Source organism: Pseudophryne corroboree, chromosome 1, assembly GCF_028390025.1.
Source record: "Pseudophryne corroboree isolate aPseCor3 chromosome 1, aPseCor3.hap2, whole genome shotgun sequence".
Classification (NCBI taxonomy): Eukaryota; Metazoa; Chordata; class Amphibia; order Anura; family Myobatrachidae; genus Pseudophryne; species Pseudophryne corroboree.
Genome location: NC_086444.1, coordinates 956525559 through 956531558, shown reverse-complemented (window position 1 = coordinate 956531558; position 6000 = coordinate 956525559). Strand labels below are relative to the sequence as shown.

At 38.7% G+C, this 6000-nt stretch overlaps 1 pseudogene; it reads right to left on the bottom strand.

Annotated features, from left to right (window-relative positions):
• Positions 1-1757: 1757 nt before the first annotated feature.
• On the bottom strand, positions 1758-1877 carry LOC134952869 (5S ribosomal RNA; annotated as a pseudogene).
• Between the last annotated feature and the right edge of the window lie 4123 nt (positions 1878-6000).

The window sequence follows — 6000 nt, the reverse complement described above, 5'->3', positions numbered from 1 at the left end:
TTATCAAGACCTATCTTGGTACACCCTACAACAGCACAAAATCCTGAAGCCTGTCATGGATGAACTCCGTAAACGCCAACTGCAGTATCGCTGGGGATTCCCTTTCAATCTTCATGTGTCCCTGTCCAGGAAGCTTCATGTCCTCCATCATTATCCTGAACTTGCCTCATTCTGCTCGGCCCTGGATCTTCCGAAGATCGATCTGCCTGATTGGGAAGGTGTCATTCCACAGTTTGAGCTGCCTATTCGCACTGTTAATCGCCCTTCCTGGCAGAAGGTGTGAAGAAGAGGTCCCTGGACACGCCATTTCTGTCTGTCACTGGACATACCTGACTGAACTTTCGGTGAAGTACTACTACCTTTTCTCTGTTGGACTCCAGTTACCTTCAATGGCGGTGGGACCTTTCTTGACTACAAGATTGTTTCCTTGATTTTATCTACATTTGTTCTTGTGTGGATTTTGATTATCTTATAACCATAGTGTGCTGTGATACAAATTGTTTACATATGTTTGTATTTCACTGTTTTAAAGTTTTGTCCTAGATGGAAGGTAACTGGCTACAATGCTGAAAATGCCTGCCTACAATGTCTGTAATGTCTCAATTTCTCTTTTTTTGGTGGGCATTAGATTCCCTATTTGGCAATATGACCTTACTATATGGCTATGTTTGTTAATGTGTGGGCACTATTTATTTTGTTTTCATAGTGTGGTATGTTATGCATTCTATGCCTATTTGAGATGTCTATGTTACCAATATTGTTTAGCATATCCCTTTTAAAGTGCCTTCTGATGATGACTCCCTTGACACCCGCTTGTTATGTTGTTGTCTCTTGGGGCAACGGTATACTTCCTATGTCAGTGTTCCCACGGTGGGTTTTTCATTGTGCTTATTGATTGTTCTTTACTGTTTTATTTCTTTGTACTTTCTTCCTGTTTCCTTTCTGCTTTTCCCCGTCCCCCCACCCTTATCCAGGGAACTGATACGAGAAACTCCTTCCTTAGTCATGTTGACGATGTTGGATAAAATTAAAATAGCCTCGCTCAATGCTCGGGGTCTTAACATTCCAGAAAAATGATCTAAACTATTGAGATCCCTTTGGTCCGACAAGATTGACATTGCTCTTATATCAGAGACACATTTTAAAATTGCTATTCACAGTCCATCCCTTTCTAATCGTTATTATCCAGCTGCTTTTTATAATAATAGTCCTGAGGGGAAGACCAAAGGCTAGCGATTCTATTTTCAAAGCGACTTCACCTCTCGGAAGTGTCAGTACACAAGATAGTCCCAGGGAGATTACTTCTTCTGAACTGCTCGATTTTTAGACAAGTAGAACGTGAGTGGAGAAGAAGTAAGACTCTTTTTTGGGTGCACTCTTAGGCTGATTAACAATGATCAAGATACAGGTAAGTATATTAAAACATGACTTTTAATGAGAATAATTAAAAGCTGGTATCCAAGATTATACACATAAACATACAAATAACAAATATAAAAATAAAAATCTTTGGTCTCAAATTATGATAGGGGGTATGATCCTAAATTGAATTATGAGACCCAAAGCTGCCAATTCCGCAAGCTGGTATCAAGAATAGAGGCACTGGATTTGTGCCAGTTAGCTCATCCCCATGAATCACAAATAATAACTTTTCGTGCCAGACAAATCACAATGTGGAAAAGTAAATAGATTGAAGGAAGATAAGAGCAGTGAATCTGCTGTCAGTGTTAGGCAAGGAATTAGGGGCTCAATAAAGAATTCTACTACACTCTGTATTCCCTTGTGTTCACCCATCCAAGTACTGACCAAGCCCAACACTGTTTAGCTTCCAAGATCGGACGGTATTGGGCGTCTTTCAGTGTGGTATGATAGTATGTTGTCCGAACGCATCAGCTCCCTGGATCACTGATGAGAGATCACTATAAGGAAATTATTTGTACCAGATAAAGTGAGAAATAGAATAAAGGTGGATCTGCTGCCAACGTTAGGCGGAGATGAGACTGGAGTGTTATGATCGTCTGTATAGGTACTCCAGATCATTGGTGAGAGATCACAAATGAAGAAAAAGAAGCTTGTTTAGATACCAAATAGAATAGAGTAAATTGTACACCTGTATATGCAAGTACAAAGATCTGTCAGACAAATGCAAGAGGATTTCTGGTCCATATAATCGAAGGAAGAATATACAGAAATTCAGACTTTCAAGAAAATAGCAATATTAAGCAGTATATTCATCTGTGAAAATAATACACATTCGATCTTTATTGATAAAGTCCCTAAATGAGACACAAAGAAAGGTCGGCATCAACAATTGCTAGCAGCACAATGGCTAAAGCTAACAACCCCTAATATTGGGAAATGGAGAAATTCCTATTCTCATATGTGGGAATTAAGTGTCAAAAAACACAGATAACATCACTATCTATAAATAACAGAACGATAGATAGACTGCACAGGCCAAATATTGTTACAATACTGGATACAAATGCAATAGCACAATTTAACAGGCTAGTGGCCCCACAATGTCTCCCCAGTTGTAAGGTATTAATTGCTGAGTGCAAGATAGTATGATATCAAATAGACCCTGAAAGGAAAAGTGACCACAATGTCTATCGGCACTGTTGGTACTGAACCTGTCCGGTGGGAGATAGGGAGGCCGTGAATCTGGGAGCCAGCTGCAGGAAGGCAGGATAGCAGAACATTAATGTGTTGAGATTTATGGGTATCGAACATGTGGCCCCCAGTAAAGATGGAGGCAGTAGGGAAGAAAAACTACTCAAACGTGAGACCTTTTGGATTCTTTCACTTGATATTTTAATTCCTAGGGGGCTAAACAAAACTGATGAAATCACCCCGTATATTAGGGATAGATAATCATTTGTTATTTAGTGGTGTGTTTCCCTTTAAATATTTCCAGCATGCAAGGTTGTGCTAATGAATCCTGTTAATTGCTCTCTGGAACTATGGGTCATTGTCTTTTAGGTGTCTTTATATACTTATAGATCCTTGTACCATCTTCTTGTCATCACTTTTATCTCTGCAGCAGAAGCTGAATGATAGGGATTAGTTACAATAATAACAATTATGTAACAAAAAGTATCCACTGTGTTTTAAAGTCTTTTGCTTACCAAAACTATTATTATAAAAAAAACAGGAGATGTAATTCTTTATGTGTGAAAGCACCTATATTATTAGGCTCTGTGTATGCTTCAATGTTTTAATATTTTTGTATGAATGTTTTTGTATTGATGTAATACTAGTTTCCTGTGTATGCATATTTATATGTTTTTTAATTATGATGCAAATTGTGTGTATGAAATGCTTTGGCTCGTTATGTAACAACCATGATCACTGGTCTCTTTAAAAAGTATAATGTGGTCCAGCTGCTCTGACAATTAGTGGAGAGCGGCTTCTTCTTGCTAAGACCCTTGCTATATAAACCAGGTACTGCGTCTGACAGGCCAGCCTCCTGATGAAGTGTGATACGAAACGCATAGGGGCATGGCCTGCCAGATGCTTTGCATCTCCACCAAGCTTCTGTTCCAGCTGGTTCCCCTGGCGTGGTGTCCCGATGAGTCATGGCTTCAGGTTAAAAGTCGATGGTGCGGCGCGGTATGTAGTCCTGGGCAGTGGTCAGCGGTATGCAGTTTGTGCAAGCGGAATTCTAACATGTCATGCGGTAATCAGCCCACACTGCTTGTTATTTGGTACCAGTCTGCCTAACATGTGTTGCTTGTATTGAGACATTGCTTTTAAATTTTATTAAAATAATCTGCACTATGAGCACTCTTTTATCCTTGTATTCAGAATCTAACTTGCTCCAGAAGTCCAGAGCTATTGCCTGGAGAGGTGCTGCAGTAAAAAAGATTACCTGTTCTGTAGCACAGAATTTCTCTCTCTCTATATATATATATATATATATATATAGCACAGATTGGTGGGCGGCACTCCAAGGTTTTGCAAGAGAAAATACACAGCTCCACAAGCTTGTTCAATCAACGTTTCAGACGCCTTTATTTGCGAAGAGCCAATGTGTAGTATATATCGAATAGTATAAGGACCTAATATGCTAATCTCCTGTTAAGTCACCAGATATGTGGTACAGATGGGGGAAATTATAATAGACTTACACTGTAAAAGACAGCAGATGGGATAATGTGTTGAACCCTATAGCTGAATATTACATGGCAATATATGGATGGAGAGAAAATGGAGTGGCGTACTCACACTCCTTGTAGTATAATCTTTTTATATTATACTACAAGGAGTGTAAGTAGCCATTTTTAATTGAATCCATGTGGATTTTGTTTTTTATGCTTCAAGCTTTTGTCGATATTGTGTCATTTTTATTGGATTCTTCCTCTTTTTAATATGTGTTTGTATTTTTGCACACTCCTCTGTGGAGCTTGTGGAGTCCAATAAATTTTTGTTTTTATGGAAAACCACGATTTGGAGTGAGATTACCTGATCAACCGCATAAAGATACCTTGATAGGAACGGCGCTTGATTTGCACGTGTGAGTCCTGGTACGCAATATATGAAGATTATCTGCACCCTTTAAAAGATACCTTGATGTGTTTGTCACTGGTGGTGTTGCTGTGAGTGTTGGGGTACGCCACTCCATTTGCTCTCCATTTATTTGAAACCATCAAGTACTATAGCTGCATTGCGCCACTTGATACACTTTCCTATTTTTTCCATTTTACTCTTACTTAATTGGTAGGAGGAACACTTCAATATTCAAAGTCATTTTCTGAATATGGCACTCCAAGAAAAATGTTTGGATCACCTTGTTATAGAGACCAACAATAAATGGGCAAAGAGAAAGTAATCAGAAGTAGGTTGCTGGACACTAGGGTTCAAAGGCATCAAGAACCCCATCTGTGTCACCCCGTCTGTGTGCCCCCCCCCCTCTTTAGAATGTAAGCTCTCACGAGTAGGGCTCTCTTCCCTCATGTGATTATCCTTTTCTTACTTTAATAATCCTCAACTGTCCAAATCCTGCAGTTCTTGGCCACCTTGATACTTCACATTGTCGTCTACTGATGTAGTTATGCTTAGCTACCCTGTACTTGTCCTATATTGTCTTTAACTGTAAGTTACTGTTTTCTTGTTTTTATTATGTGCATATGTACTCTGTAATTGGGCGCTGAGGAACCCTTGTAGCACCATATAAATAAAGGATAATAATAATAATAATAATAATAATAAAAAAATATAAGTAATTGTTAAGATCTCATTATGCACGTCACATGGTGTCATTTCACAGACTGAAATGAGAATACATTGAACTCACTTTGATACACTAGTATTGCAATATTTTTACAGGCTACTATGGATATTTCCTATAAGAAGCAAAAAAACGTTATTTAATGCAAAAAAAAAAACCATATTACACATGACAGCATAAAACATTGCTCCCACGACATTTTATACTTTATTACAAATCCCCATGAACTCTGCTGTTGCTATGTACTTTACATACCGTTGGCTGCTGAGCTTCATTTTCTGGCAGTAGGGATGGCAAATTTATAAATGTGTTATTGAAGTGGAAAATCAGAATTGTAAGCAATGACAATCATTTTTATGAAGCTGTAAGCACATGTTAGACCAATAATGCATGGTCCGTTTATAGATGTATAGAATTGACAGGCACTAGCATCATTCTCAGGGAAGATTATATTGTGCTACTTTGCACTTTCAGTTGTGTCCTTACTCATTAATGCTAGAAAATAATATTTACATGCCTTAGTGTCTTAGATTCAGAAGCCATTTTCCACTGAGAACAAACATTTACTGCAGAAAGTCAGATTATTGCATTACCATAATGTAGCGAGCAGAAATCCGCGATCAGACACAAAAGTGGCTGTGGATGTGTTCAACTCAGAATCACCCATACTAGCTTGCTGATAAGCAGTGGTGCAGTGTGGAGCCATGGCACTCAGAGCACACAGAAACCTGTTTCACACTGAAATCCCAGGACCAGACCTGCTCACTGAA